A 17,203-nucleotide genomic window follows, 5' to 3' on the forward strand; every position below is an offset into this window, starting at 1 on the left:
GTCATAAAATACCAGGACTCACAGGCAGAAATGAGAGCAATGTAGAGGAAAGATACTAAGACGGTTCCAATAGTAGTAGGAACAAAAAGTCTTTTAAAAAGAATTTACAGTCGTCCTTAGATATGTTACTGATACATGTAACTCTGTACGAACTGCAGAAGGAGTCATTGCTGGCACATTGCAGGTGCTGTGAAGAGCACTTCTGGCTAACTTCAAAGATTGAAACAATACTAATTTCATGAACTTTAATCATACTTTGACTTAGGAATGGGGTATGTTCTCATCATGGTATTAAACCCCAAAAGACTTGGAGAAATTAAACCTGAGCAAATCCAGAGGGAACTAAAAAGATGGACAAAGTTATAGTTCATTTTACAGGCCAAGATTGCAACAGTTAAGATTAATATAGTCCCTGTCATATACTTCCTCATAAACAATGACTACACAGAAATCTTAATAAAAGCCAAAGTAAACAAATGAAATAAGATAGTAATATGCTTTCAGAATGTAAGAGCCACAGATAGAATATAAGCAAATTGGTGTGTACAAAGATTAAAGGCAGCCAAAAACTTCCAGATTTCAAATCATAATGCAATAATCACAGCAGTAAAACTAAACGATATCAGAATACATAAAATCTTCTAAATAAATCTGTAATCACATGGATACCCTTCTACAAAAGCAGGATTCTTCTTGTCTAAACAGATAACACAGGTACATATGTTCATAGGTAACACAGCAGCAGGCTCATAAGTTCATAGGTAACATCATAAGCACATTGGTTCATAGGTACTAGGCAATCAGTTTGCAAATCATTACAAGCCTAGCCAAAAAAAATTCAAAAGTTCCCTTCAGCCTTAAGGAGGGCAAAGGATGATAGGCCAGGTGAGAATGTGAGGCTATCCATTCAATTATCCAGGTCTACCTTGAAGGTGGCAAAAGGATGCTACTCTGCTTGACTTGTAGTGGAAGTTTGTTCCGGAGATGCGAGATACATTGGGATATGAATCTATCATGCCAACATGCTTTATTTATCTGTTGATGAAAGTTTACTTCCTTTAACCTGGTATTTGAGGTAGCATTTGTTCTGTGAGGAATAGGAGGTGAAAGAAGTTTGTATCTTTTGTGAATGGAAAGGGCAGACACAGATGTCCATGAGGAAGTCTGTAAGAGAATGTGTGTACATCGAGAGGGCTGCCAGTCTGTCCTGATAACAAAAATTCCAGAAGCCACTGAACTCTTACCACATCCATTAATATAATTAAATGAAAGTACAAACAAGCTGATGATGGAAATGAAGCACTACAGAAAATGTATGTTGTGTCAACCAGTATAAAACAATTCTAATGTTATTCTAAGTTTTAAAATGCTCACAATACCTCTTTTTGCTAAACTCAAAGACAGAGCAGTAGAAAACTTTCTCAGTGAAGGAAGATTTATTAGAATTGCTGACTTAAGGTAACATACAGAAGTTAAAGTCAACTGACATCTAAACAGAATTAATGTAAAATAGCCATTTCTAAATGAGTAACTATAATCTACTTTCAAACAAAAAGCCCAAACCTACCCAATAAATGAAGAGAAAAAAAGCACAACAACAACCGCCAAAAGTCGGTCCCAAATAAGACAAACTATGAGAAGAGCAAAATGGAGACCAACTAACACAACCAAAAGCATAAATTCAAAAGGCTTTAATGACTAAAACACACACTAGCATAAAACAATAAAACAGGATAAAACCAGATAAGCACTTTCGCATTGATACACAACACTTCAGATCCATACATTAAGAAAAACACTTCATCATTTAAACTGTAACACTACCAAGTGGAAACTGCCAAATAGTCCACATCTTCATTAGGCACCAAATGAGTGACTTGAGTGTTCATCCAATGGTAGAAGTTAAAATATGACAGTCCTTGTGCCTATTCCTGTAAATCAAATGTGTATACAAAAAGCACAGACATACTTAACTCATACCAATAGCTTCAGCACATAAGACCACCGCCCCCGAACATACAATCTATCTGACCAATGGATAATCACATGTTTCAGCCCATCAAGTCCTCACCTACAACTAATACAGCTTGGATTGGAGGTCAAACGTAAACATATCCAACCATGAAACATTTAGTCATAAGGGCTTATTGGGTTGCGGCATAGCAATCCAAATAGTCTCTGTCAATTTTGTCTTGCGTCTCTATCAATTGCAAAATACCAAATGGTCCACTCCTTCTTTAGGCACAGAGCAAGTAGCTGGAATGCACATGCAGTAAATTAAATCAAGAATGTAGAAGTACAATAGCCCATGTGCTTATTTAATTCTATAAAAATACATATATCCTTCAAGACACTTATTGAAGTGAAATGCTCATATCTATGGCTTGGAAACTTCAACCAGAAAATAGAGAGGGATGTGTCTCAGGCTGGTATGAGCCTAGCATTGAGTAGCATTTTACCTTCTCCAAGGATGATGCCACAATATGAACAAAAGATGATTGACTTTAATAATTGGCTTAGTTTTTGGTGTCATTCTAAGGGGGTGCAATATTTGTCAGCATGGAAGGAGATGGTCAACAGACCACGCTTCTTTGCCAGGAATGGTCTGCATTTCTCCCCTCTAGGCTTTCAAATATTAGCTAAACACTGTCTTCCCCATAGTACTTTTTTTAGGCAAAGCCATACTGAAAGTACTTCCAACATAGCAAATCAAAACCAAGAAAATCTAAAGGTATTACTGCTCAATGCTAAGAGTCTAAACAAAAAAAAACACTACCTAGATGCTCTCTTTACCCTAGAGAATGCTGATGTCTGTGCAATCACTGAGACATGGTTTAAAGCCACGGAGAGCACACCAGCAGTGCAAGGTTATAATGCCCGCCACACATTTAGACCAGCTACTTCACAGGTAGGGACTAAAGCTGGAGGTGTCTCTATTTACATCAAAAATAAATATACTTCAAGGCTGGTCAAACAGGACAGTGCACTTGAGCTGATCCATGTTCAAATCACCATAGGTAAAATCCAATACCACTTCCTTGCAAGCTATAGGTCCCCCTCTATGACCTAGGAAACCCATACCATGTATTTAAACTTATTAGAAACACTAACCATCCAATCCAATACCATATTCATGGGTGACTTTAATTACCCCACTATTAACTGGGAATCCTATATGACACCAAATGTACAAGCACAGAGATTCCTGGATTTTGTAAACACAAACTCCCTGGACCAGATAGTCAATACACCAACCAGGGGTGCAACCATACTGGATCTGGTCCTAACTAATATGGGATACTGCTGCACACCCCTACTGTAATGCCTTCCCTGGTAAAGTCAGACCACAAAACAGGCTCCTTTGAAGAAAAATAAAACCTGGGCCCCCAGCTAAACTGGGAATATTCAGGAGCTATTCTAAGGCTAATCTCCTACTAGTAAGTAAAAACTTGGCAAAATTTCAAGCTCCCATAAATCCTGAGAACACTTCTGCCTGTGCAGAACTGTTCACCGAAACCCTGTACAAGCATGTTAATAGTTGCATAGAGGTAGGTGTACCCACCAGGAAGACGTACAGAACTAACTCAGAAAACAAAATTAATCAGTTCTATAATGGAAAGAAGAAAATCATGACAAAAATTAGGAGGCGTAGCACCCAGCACGATAAAAGCACTCTCATCAAACTAAATAAACAACTCAGAGGACAAATAAAGTCTACCAAAGTCAAATTTGAGGTAAGTTTGGTCTCCCAGGCCAAGGACAACCACAAAGTATTCTTTAGCTATGTCTGCAACCTCAAAGGCAATACACATTTGTATGCCGAGCTCATTGTAAGTGGAGCCACCTATACTGAGCCAGAAGATATAACAAACCTCCTGGCTGATAAATTCATCTCCAACTTTACTCCTCTCTCCCCCTCAACCTTCCCTCAGAAAATATCATCAAATATAACACTCCCCTACTATCACTAGGGAACAAGTCCTTAATGCTCTCTCTAAGACCAAGAACACTGCATCAATGGGCCCAGACAGTATCCCAGGATGCCTTCTAAATAGCATGAAACATGACTTATCAGGGCTTCTGGAATTACTATTTAACTGTAGTCTCCAAACAGGCCTCATGCCTCATGAACGGAGAAAGGCAACAGTCATCCCTCTGCACAAAGATGGGCCATCTACAGACCCTGGAAACTACAGACTCATAAGTCTCACAATTCTTATATGTAAAGCCATGGAAAGAATTATTATGAAAATGATCAATAGAGATATAGTAAGCCTCCAGACACTGGACCCAGCCCAGTTTGGTTTCGTCAAGAGCATATCATGCCTACTCAACCTGGTGAGAAGGTCACCAAAGCAATGGATGAGGGCAAAATCGTTCACACTGCCTACCTTGACCTGGCCAAGACATTTGACACAATACCCCACTGGGGCATTGTTGGCAAACTCAAGAGGTTAGATACAAACCCATATGTCACCTGGTGGATATCCAACTGGCAAACAGGTAGGACCCAGGAAGTTAGAATTGGGGAGTCCACCTCTACAAAGAGGCCAGTCACAAGTGGAGTCCTGCAGGGATCAGTCCTTGGACCGCTCCTTTTTGACATTTACTTCTCAGAAGTCAAGGCCAATGTCAGTGGTCTCTGGCTGACTAAATTTGCAGATGATTGCAAATTAGGAGCTGTCATTGAATCTCACACTGACACAAATGTTCTACAGGAGGGGCTGACACAGACAAACAACTGGTGCCAGAGACATGGACTAAAACTAAATGCCAAAAAATGCATAATAGTATCCTTTGGGAAGTCATCTATCCCTGATAACTATCATATTGACAACACACCCCTTAGAGATGACCCAGTAGTCAGGGACTTAGGGACACACATAGATAGTAATTTAGCCTGTGACCATCACATGTCTACCATGGTGAGGAAATTATTCTATGTTGCAAAACTTATAAACAAAGGTATGGCACCTTAGTCCAAGGAAGTCATTGCTCCACTGTATTTGGCATTCATCAGACCTATCATTGAGTACAGTGCCCCCTTTGGTATGTACCTAATAAGGCATATCCAACAAGTGGAAGGTCCACAGAGGTTCCTTATTAAAAGAATACAAGGCATAAGTAATATGTCATATGTATACTGCCTCAAGGCCCTATCCCTGTATTCTGTCTCCTACAGGCGTTTGAGGGGAGATCTATGCCTGGCATACAGGGCATTGTCAGACCCCACTCTGATGGACCTCCTGCATATCAACAAAGCAAACAGTACCAGAATTAGCCGTTCTAAAGACTTAAACCTTGCCTGTGATATAAACAGGACCTGCTGGGGAGATAGGTATGTATCCCAGAGACTACCCTGTCTATGGATCAGGCTCCCCATCCATGTGAAACAGAGTTCCTCCCTAACCCAATTCAAGTGCAACTTGGACAATTGGATGGTAAACCAGAAATCCGTCCCTGGTTTGGTACCTGTGTCTCTAATGCAAACAAGTAGCCTGTAAATGGTTCATCTCCCAGGCACATGCTTACACTAATCAAGGGTATCAGAACTTGTCAAGAGATTTGGGATGCATAGCTAGGCTTAAATAGGCCCTTGTGGTTGTTACCTAGTAAACACCTACGAACCTATAAGAATACGAGATAAAAAATTAAATGAATCTTTCACTTCCTAAATAACCTACGATTCTTCAATGTTGGTTTAAGTGGTACACTCACATATAGTCCTGTGGGCTTATCCGATTGCAACATGGCAGTCCAATGAGTTTCAGCCAGTTACGTCTTTCTGACAAGATTGCCTCCTCTGATATCTACTTTAATAACTTGTAAAACCATAAATGTAAAAAAGTATGTCCTGTGTTCTGTGAAACAGGTTTCGCTAATACATTTTTGATGTCTAGTAGCCATATGTCTGTCAAGTGTTGTAAAATTCTTTCTTTCAGTAACCTGTTAGTCTTTCCAACATAGAAGCTATGGCAGGCTCCACATGATGCTAAGTAGATGTTTTTTTGTTCTACAATCTGCATAAAGTTTAGGAGAGAAAACCTGTTTGGATACAGGATGATTCCTATTATTAATGGACTCCCAAAAATACATAAAGATTCCATCAATCCTCCCAAGTGCCCTATTGCTGCAGGCAGTGGAAGGGTCACTGAGCCAGCCTCAATATTTGTGGAGGGAAATTAAAGCCTATTCTTAAGCATATGCCATCTGTACTAAGGGATACAGAACATTTCTTAACATCCCTTTATCAATGCACTGAGAACAGACCAGTGGAGTATTTGATGGTGACCCTAGACATACAGAGTCTCTTCACTGTTATACTGAACAATGCTGGTATAGACGCTATTAACATCTTATTACACACTAGAATGATTTTGGCAATAATACCATCACCACCATTTGTAAGTTGTTGGACATGATATTGAATAATAATGTTTTTGTGTTTCAAGATCAAATTTATTGACAGAGATGGGGTACTGCCATGGGCACACCATGTGCCAACAGCTAAGCTAATGTTTTAGTGAAATGGGAAGAAGAGTTTGTACTGAATAACAATGAATTCTCCGATAACATAAAATTCTACAAGCGGTTTGTCGATGATATTTTTATGTTACGGGATGGTGATATAGAGCAACTGACACAGTTCAAGGTGTACCTAGAGAATACCATCACTTTTCTTCAATTCACAATGAACCATTCATCTACTAAGATTGATTTCCTGGATGTGGCTCTTACTAAAGAAGTGGATAATACCATTAGCACGGGTACATTTTGAAAGAACTGTTGGAAGAATACCCTACTGCATCGTACAAGTACGCATCCAGGTTTCGTGTATAAGAATGTATTGAGAGGACAGTTTTTATGTATTTCTAGATTGCATGATCTAGATTCCAGTTACACACAGGCATCTGAACTTCTAAGAAGAGACTTTAAATCAAGGGGTTATGCTGAAAGAGAATTAAGCAATGCAATGCCGGAATTGAAAACATTGAGAAAGACCAAAGGTAAACCCCATTTCTCTAAGAAAGATGATTCCTAGCAAATGAACCATAACATTAATAACCCACGAGGTTTGAAAGTGACCCTAACATATGCCAGTGACATTAATCTGATCTGTAATGTGTTTAAGAAGAATTGGAAGATCTTAATTTCAGATCAGGAGACCAAGGAGATAGTGGATGAGAATCTTTCCTTTTGCTTTAAGAACAGCAATAATTTGAAAAAGGAGTTATGTTACTGTAAGAAAAAAGCAAATAATACAGGAGGCAAGGCTGGCACCTTCCCTTGTTATTCTTGTAAAACTTGTAGATATATACCAAGGAATGCTTTGTTTGTTCATCTCGTATCACAGATTTTCTCTCCTAAACTTTACACAGATTGTAGAACAAAAAACATTGTCTGTTTAACATCATGTGGAGCCTGCCATAGCTTCTATGTTGGAAAGACTAACAGGTTACTGAAAGAAAGAATTTTACAACACTTGACAGACATATGGCTACTAGACATCAAAAATGCATTAGGTAAATATGTTTCACAGAACACATGACATGCTTTTATATTTATGGTTTGACAAGTTATTAAAGTAGACTTCAGAGGTGGCGATCTTGTCAAAAAGACATAACTGACTGAAACTCAATGGATTGCCATCTTGCAATCGGATAAGCCCCCAGGGCTACATGTGAGGGTACTGCTTAAACCAGCATTAAAGAATCGTATGTTATTTAGGAAGTGAAAGATTCATTTAATTTTTTATCTCGTATTCTTATCCCTGTCTATTTTCTGGATGAAGTTTCCAAGACTTAGATATGAGTGTTTCACTCCAATAATTGTCTTGAAGGATATATGTGTTTTTATGGAACTGAATAAGCACACGGACTATTGTACAAACAGCGCACAACTCACATCACATAGCCAAGCACAACACCCACCCACCTATGTAGAGATCCTCAATAAAAACTTACCTAAACAGCAGAGGCCTCCAAAACACACTCACAAACATTCTACACACAACATCAAATGCATCACAGACAGCAGACAACACACCAGTGTCTAACAAACACAGCCCATAAGCCATAACAATAAACCAACACAGCCCATAAGGCATAACAATAAACCAAACATACTAGTCATTGGTGAGTCAGTTGTGAGCCACACTGATGTCCCCTCACCAGGCTCAACAAGGAGAAGGTCATGGTCAGTTGTCTGTCAGGTGCCAGAATCTGCCACATCATGCATGCACTTGTCTCTCCACAACAAGTACAAGTACGACTCTGTCATTGTACATGTTGGTGTGAACAACTTGAGACCTACCTACCCGGACTATATGAAGAGAGATATGATTGATCTCTCAGAGTATGTGTCCCAGGCAGGTATGACCCAGCCCTAAGCAGCATCTTACCTTCACCAAGAATGATACCACAATACCAACAAAATATAATTGACTTCAACAATTAGCTTAGTTTCTGTCTGCCTGGGATGAAATGGTTAACAGTCCTTGATGCTTTGCCAGAGATGGGCTCCACCTGTCATGCCTGGGATTCTGGATTCAGGCGAAGGCTCTTGCTCTAATGTGCTCACCCAATGATTCCTTGACTTTATCAGTTCTAACGCACTAGACCAGCTCATCTCATCGCCCACAAGGGCGATAACATTCTGGACTTGGTTCTCACCAACATGGGTGACTGCTGCACCACCCCATAGTATGTTCTTCTCTGGTGAGATAAGCTCATCGGTCTCTCTCATTTGAAGTTTCTATCCCACCCAACCCCCCCCCCCCCAGCCATAACCAGGCTAAAAAACTTCTCAAAAGCTGACTACAACCTCCTAAGGGAGGGTATCAGTAGCTTCACACCACCACTCAGAGGATGCAAACAGCTATGCTGAAAGGTACACCAGTGCAGTATACAAGCACCTGTACAACTGCATGGGCTCAGCCATACCCAACAGAACTAAAACCTGCTCCTCAAGGAAACACAAACCTGTCTGGTGGGCATCCTCTATCAACAGGTGTTACAACAAAAGGAAGAAACTGATGTCCAAGGGTAAAAAAGGAACAACTTCCAGATTGGAAAAACTCTCTCCTTAGCCTCAACAAGCAAATTAGATCACTAGTGAAAACCTCCAAAACCAATTATGAATTGAAACTAGCCTCCGAATTAAAGGGAAACCACAAAGCCTTCTTCAGTTATGTCAGAAACTCCATGGCAAAGACCAGGTTTGTTCCGAATTAGTACTTAATGGTATCCCTTACACTGATCCTGTTGACTTAGCCAACCTGCTAGCAGATACGTTCAGCAAAAACTTCACTCCCCTGTTCCCCCCAAAGACCCATTCAACATCCCCAACACTTGTTCGGCACCTCACATCTCAGTAGATCAAGTGTTAAAGGCCCTAGCCAAGGCAAAAAACACAACTTCCATAAGACCTGATAGTATCCCAGGCTGTATTCTGCACCATCTCCAGAAAAAAACTAGCTTTGCCATTGAGTACCCTATTCAACCACAGCCTAAGTACAGGCTTCATTCCAGCAGAGTGGAGAACTGCCATTGTTATCCCTTTGAACAAAGGTGGTACCACTACTGACCCTGGAAACTATCACCCAATTAGCTTGACAAGTCTGATCTGTAAAGCCATGGAGCATATTATTATGGATCTCATAAACAAGGACATAGGCAATCTCCAAGCACTTGACCCCACCCAGTTTGGATTCATCAAAGGCAGATCTTGCATGTTGAACCTGGTTGACTTCTTTGAGACTGTTACCAAGACACTGGATGAAGGAAAGTCAGTACATACAGCTTTCCTTGACTTGTCCAAGGTCTTTAACACAATCCCCCACTCAGCATCATCAAAAGGCTAACACAACTTTGTGTACATCCCTATCTCATCAAATAGATGGCCAACTGTCTCACCGAGAGGACCCACAAGGTCAAAATAGGCCCCTCCACCTCTGACAGTAGACCTGTCACTAGTGGTGTTCCCCAGGGATCTGTCCTGGGACCCCTACTGCATGGCATCTACTTCTCAGAGGTCCAGGAAAAAGCAAAAGGCCTGTGGCTGACCAAGTTTGCAGACGACTGTAGGTTGGGTGCTGTCATTGACTCCTCAGATGATGTTAACATACTGTAAGAGGGTCTCACAGCAACAAATGACTGGTGCCAAAGTCATGGCCTTAACTTAAATGCAAAAAAAGTATTATCATACCATTCGGCAAAAATATGGCCTCTACTGATTACCACATCAATAGCAACCCCCTAAGCACACAACCTGTGGTGAGAGACCTGGGTACTCAGGTTGACAACAATCTCACATTCGGACATCATGTAGCGGCAGTTGTCAGAAAATCCTTTTACTTGGTACATTTTCAAAAGTAAAGGGATTACATCCAGGAAAAAAAGGAGGTTATTACCTCTCTGTATTCCTCCCTCATTAGGCCAATAATTGAGTATAATGCCCCATTTAGTATGTACCTCTCCAAACACCTGCACCAACTGTAAAGGCCACATAAATACCTCACAAAGAGAATCCATGGCCTCCAACACCAGTCCTATGCAGACAGGCTCAAATCACTATCACTCTACTCTGTATCGTACAGACTGCTCAGAGGTGATCTGTGTCTCGTCTACAAGGCAATTTCAGACCCTGCCCTACTAGAGATGCTCCAGATCCATAAGTCTCACTCCTTGCATATTACCCACTCAAAAGGCCTAAATCCAATATGCAACATCAACAAAACCTGCTGGAGAGACAGGTGTGTCTCCCAGAGGCTGCTTCTGTCTCTGGAAGAGACTTCCCATACACGTCAAACAGAGTACCTGGCTGACCCTCTTCAAGGGCAACCTTGATGATTGGATGGGAAACCACAAATTTGTCCCAGGGGTTCCACCAGTGTCCCTCACTGACAGTGGCAACAGGTGCTGAGGTTTCTTTTTTGGGGATAAACTCTTAGCTAGGCTTGTAAGGGCCTCAGGGCCATTAGCCTAGTAACCTCCTATGATCCAATGGTCATATGATCTTATGTTGCAACCCAATAAGCCCTTATGACTAAATGTTTCATGGCTGGATATGTTTATGTTCGATCTCCAATCCAAGCCGTATTAATTGTAGGCGAGGACTTGATGGGCTATCACTATTGGCTGAAACATGTGATTATCCATCGGTCAGATAGATTGTATGTCTGGGGGCATTGCTCTTATGTGCTGAAGCTATTGGCTATGAGTTAATCATGTCTATGTTTTTGTATACGCATTTGTTTTATAGGAATAGGCACAAGGACTATCATATTTTAACTTCTCCCATTGGATGAACACTCAAGTCACTCATTTGGTGCCTAATGAAGGTGTGGACTATTTGGCAGTTTCCAATTGGTAGTGTTACAGTTTAAATGATGAAGTGTTTTTCTTAATGTATGGATCTGAAGAAGTGTTGTGTATCAATGTGAAAGCGCTTAACTGGTTTTATCCTATTTTATTGTTTTATGCTAGTGTGACTTTTAGTCATTAAAGCCTTTGGAATTTATGCTTTTGGTCATGGCAGTTGGTGTCCATTTTGCTCTACCCAATAAATAGGTAAGATTTAAAAGTAGCTTTGAAGGTTGTTTGGTGTTTGCTGAGGATAGTCTGTGACAGGGAGTTCCACAGCTTAGGTCTCTCTATGGAACAATTTTAGACTTGGAAGTTAGGTAGCTGCAGCAGGGTAGAATTCATTGATCCAGCCATTGTAGAGGTGCTCTGAGATTTATTTGTCAGTAGAGGACAGCGATCCCAACAATTCAGCAGTTTATATAATAAGTCTATATGCACTGAGAATGAAGGTTTATAAGTATGTAATGTACTTTGATGAGGCCAAGTTCAAAGATTATGTTACAGTGACCTTCTCACAAAACACATAAAAATCACTGATCCTCCCCTACAAATCCGATCAGTGCAGTGAGTCTACCCATACAATGTTGTTGTTGTATTTCGGCTTTTCCCAGTTAGGGGTCGCCACAGCGGAACTCCGGTCCACTAATGATTGGCAGTAGATTTTCACGAACGTCGAGGTGCCAGCTCGATATTCAACCTTCAGCGAAGGCACACCCATTTATGCATGTCTTTCGAACGCCCACCCAACCACGGGGAGGACATGCAGACTCCACACAGAAGGCACTCCCCACACTCCAGCCGAGAAATGAACGGGAGAACCTCTTGCTGTGAGGCAACAACGCTACAATAAATACATAAATAAAAATAGATACTATACGTCTGACAAACACTTGAAATAATCATGATCTGCACGGTACATTCTTCTTTTACTGTTAAATTACAATCAAATATTTTCACATTGACTATCAGCCTGCATTTACTAAGATTCCACATAAAAATCAATATGAAGTAGTAAAAATGGTAAATACATAACATTTTGAAAGTTGCTTGGACCTCCCCTGAACCAGGTGTGTTCCATCTACAGGAGGCTGACCTCATCATTTGAAAAACAGTGGCCCAGGGAAATATAGTAATGTCCACCTACAGGGATGAATGACGGTAATAGTTCCCCATACTTAAGGGGTGGCGTAAGCCACAAAACGATGGGCTAGGCTTGCAAATGCCCTCGGGCAGATAGCCTAGTATGAACCTATGAACCTATAATGACAGACTTTATTTAGGCAAGTGTAGAGTTTATGAAAGGTAAAAGTCAAGTTATAGGCAAAGAGTAACTTCACACTGGATGTAGGAACTGACTACTAATGTTAACCTGCTCAGGCAACTGGGGCTGTAACTGGTATAACGTTTCATTAACCCTTGTTATATGCAAACTGATCAGTTTATAGGAACTTTGAATAGGGAAGAGGATCTATTAAAAATCCAAGATATCTGAATGGATGCAATCTTTCAGAGTGGACAACAGATGGGGAGGAGGTGCTTGGAGAGTTGACTGTGCTTGAGAGATTTGGCGAAAATGTAATACCAGAAATGAAGTATTTAATTTTCAGGTTTTAAGTAGGTAGCTATTCCTGTAGTTGGGCAAACTTAATGGAGATCTGTTTGTAGGCAATATCACAGTGTTGGGTTGAGGACCAGAAACTGAGGTTACTAGTATAGGAAAGGTAAGTACTGGTGGTTAAGTATATAACCTGTTAAGGTGGGGCCTGACTAGGGTTAGGTATGGCAAAAGCATAACTCTTTTGATTCTAGAGTCAATGCCCCTGAAGATACACCTCGGTTTTCAGTTAACCGCTGCCATGAGTCAATCCCCCTGAAGATACACCTCGGTTTTCAGTTAACCGCTGCCATGAGTCAATTCCCTTGAAGATACACCTCAGTTTTCAGTTAACCGCTCCCATGAGTCAATTCCCCTGAAGGTACACCTCGGTTTTCAGTTAACTGCTGCGATGAGTCAATCCCCCTGAAGATACACCTTGGTTTTCAGTTAACCATTGCCATGAGTCAATCCCCCTGAAGATACACCTCGGTTTTCAGTTAACCACTGCCATGAGTCAATCCCCCTGAAGATACACCTCGGTATTCAGTTAAACGCTGCCATGAGACAATCCCCCTGAAGATACACCTCAGTTTTCAGTTAACCGCTGCCATGAGTCAATCCCCCTGAAGATACACCTCGGTTTTCAGTTAACTGCTGCGATGAGTCAATCCCCCTGAAGATACACCTTGGTTTTCAGTTAACCATTACCATGAGTCAATTCCTCTGAAGATACACCTTGGTTTTCAGCTAACCGCTGCCATGAGTCAATCCCCCTGAAGATACACCTCGGTTTTCAGTTAACCGCTGCCATGAATCAATCCCCCTGAAGATACACCTCGTTTTTCAGTTAACCGCTGCCATTGCCTTCTTGCTGTGATCCTAGTGGTCTAGTCCAGGTTTGAGCGACACTCCTAGATCCTTTTCCTCTTCCTCCCAGGTGATATTTCACACACCACACTTATTGTGTTCCAGCTGGATTTTTTTGCATTTCTCTGCAATGAACCTCAGCAGACACTTTTAGGCACACTTGTTTTGCTCTTCCAAACCTTTCCTTAGATTCTGTCCCCCATCCTGTACTGTTACCACTGACTTTGTGTCCTCATCAAAAAGGCTAATTTTGTTTTCCGTTCTTGCAGACAGGTCAAAACTTAACACACCAAGCAGTACTGCGCACACAAACCTCTGTGGTATTCCATCATACGCCTTATTTTTCCTGATATTCCTCTCTCATCAAAATCTAATGTGCCCTTCCGTTTAACCAAGCTGCAAGTCAGTTCTCAATGGTCTTGATTTAAGCCCACCCCCTCCAGTGTTGACAGCTGACTCCTGTACAGTATTGAATTAAAGACTTTGCTAAGGCTAATTTAGACATCTGCTGGTGCACCCTTGTCAAGTTGTCCTGTAACCAACTTATGGTTTAACTGATAGCTCCTAGTGGCCGTGGCTGGTTGTGTTGGTCATTGTTGTCCTCTAGGAAAGCAACAGGCCTTTCCCTCAGGATTCTTTACACAGCTTTCCCTGTCACTGTTGTTAGGCTAACAGGCCTGCCGTTTCCTGCATTTTCATACTCCCTATATCAGCCTTCTACCTACTTCTTTTTAACTTTTCCTCACCTCCTTTGGTTCCCTTGTACTCGCCATCTTTTAGTGCACTCCCTTCAGCTCCCTGCCCCTCCTCCTCCCACCCCTTGTACATCTTGTCTTCCATCTAAATTTCTAGTCCACACCTTCCTGTGTAGCCACATTGATCTTTTCATCTTTTGACCTTTTTGCCATTTCCTCAAATGTATGTCCATCTCTCTCTCTCTCTCTCTCTCTCTCTCTCTCTCTCTCTCTCTCTCTCTCTCAGTACTGCATTCCTGACCCATTTCTCTAACTTGTTTACTCTCAATTTTTTTCTCTTGACCCTTAAGTTGTCTTTACCCTTTTGCTCATTTTTATTTAATAATCCATATCCCTAAAAGTTCATATCATCTTTGCTTATTATTTTTATCCTTCCCCCATTCTGAACAACATGGTAGCATGATCACTTTTGGATAAGTCTTTTTCCATTCGGTATCCATTTTTTTCCCTCCACATTGTTAGGATGTTATTCAGTTTCTCAAAAATAAAGGTACAAAGATGAGTCAGGGATGGTCTTAGGTAAAATGGAACCCTTCATTAGTGCTGTATTGAACAGTCACATGGCAGAGATCATGTTTTATAGAACGGTCATGCAGCAACCATGAAGAAAATATTTCAAGTAGCAGATGCTTCTGCACACAGCGATATACCATGAGGTTACAGCACATTATTTGAACATTTTAGAAGAATGGTCAGTAAGCATACTCTGCGTACTTTTATCGTACACCATTATCTAATCCATAATAAACCTGTAAACACCTCAAGGAAATCGACAGTCCTTGAGGATACGTTAATTCATGAAAACTAATGCACAGTTTAAAGATATGGCAAGTTTTTTTTTTTGCAGTGGACGACTAAATAGCCTTCCTGAACAAGTAGTGGGATCTGAAATAAAGAAGCTCAAAAATGCATGGGACCTGCATAAGGACATTATGAGGAGAGAAAGCTTGAGCCTGCTGCTTAGACTTAATATAACTCAGTGATTTTCAACCTTTTTCATCTCATGGCAAACAAACACTTCTTCTTTCGGCTTTTCCTGGTTAGGGGTCACCACAGCAGATCACCTGTCCGCTCATGATTGGCAGTGGAGTTTTATGATGTTGAGTTGCCAGCCCAGTGCCCAACCTTCCACAGAAGGCACACACATCCACACACTCACGCCTAGGGCCAATTTAGAGTGTCCAATCCACCTACAGCATGCCTTTGGGATGTGGAGGAAACCAGAGCACCCGGAGGAAACCCACGCAACCACAGGGAGGACATGCAGACTCCACACAGAAGGCACCTCAGCTGAGGATCAAACCGGAGAACCTCTTGCTGTGAGACAGCAATGCTAACCACTGCACCACCGCGGCCACCCTATTACAAAAATCTCGTGGCACCACAAAAAATATATTACATTTTTTGCCGAAGTCCCAAAAAATAGGTATAATTTTGATTGATTTAAGAAGACTTTTCGTCTTGTTTCACTTGCCTTTAATATTTAACGAGATATCTGAGCTTGTCGTTGTTGTGTTTTGTGCAAGGTCAAATTTTGGACAGGCATACTCTTTAAGTCGTCTTTCAGGGTTTCCAGCTGCGGTCTATTCTTGTTCTTTGTGGAAAAGCTTGATTCGCACAAATACGACATGGAGAAAGGAAGAAGTGTTTGTTAGCTCAAACATTTCTACTGCATTCTGTCTTTTGATTCTATCTTCCCAAAGCAAATCATTAATTTTATCGGTGGAAGTAAGAATATTTTCATGCTCGCCGTGCATACTTTTATTAAGAGTTCTCGTTCTTAATATTATTCATTGCGGAAAAGCTTGATTCACAAAAATAAGACATGGAGAAAGAAAGAAATGCTTCAATTGCTTTTTTTGTAATATTGGGAAATTCCCTTTTAAAAGAGAGCCAAAATGAAGTAGTGCCTGTTATTGAATGTTTAAGTTTTAATCCTCTGTCATTTCTTATCTCTGTTAGCTCGTCCTCTTCTGTAATATTTAAATTTGCCAATTTGCACACATTTAAGACAAACAGATCTCTTATCCAATCCAAGGATGACATGTCAACTGAGGGAAAATATTTTTCAGTTTTTTTACTAAGTAAGTTTAAAGTTTGTAAAATTAGGTCCATCCAGTTTGCACCTTTTTGTTAGCTCAAACATTTCTACTTCATTCTCTCTTCTGATTCTTTCTTCCCAAAGCATTAGTTTTTCTTTGAAAGCATTAATTTTATTGGTGGAAGTAAGAATATTTTCTCGCTCTTCTTGCATACTTGTATTAAGTGTGTTCAAACATTGAAATAAATCAGCAAGAAATGCAACCTTATTGCACCAAAGCTCATCACTCAGAAAATGTGCGAACTGAGATTGTTGAGTTGTCAAAAACGTTATAACAACTGCGTGTGAGAAGCTTCCATTTAGGAACATAGTGCTGCAAACAATCTCAAATTTAACGGCCTGCTTTTTATATAATTGACAATCGTCACAGTCTCGTCTAGTACGTTTGTCAGCTCGGGTACCAAAGATTTTGAAGCTAGTACTTCTCTGCGGTGGAAATAATGAGTAAAAGTAATTCTCGGATTCTTTTTTTGAGCCAGTGTAACAAATCCTTTTACATTTCCTGACACAGAGCGGG

The sequence above is a fragment of the Protopterus annectens genome, chromosome 16.part0, assembly GCF_019279795.1.
Source record: "Protopterus annectens isolate FY-2018-M chromosome 16.part0, PAN1.0, whole genome shotgun sequence".
Taxonomy (NCBI): domain Eukaryota; kingdom Metazoa; phylum Chordata; order Ceratodontiformes; family Protopteridae; genus Protopterus; species Protopterus annectens.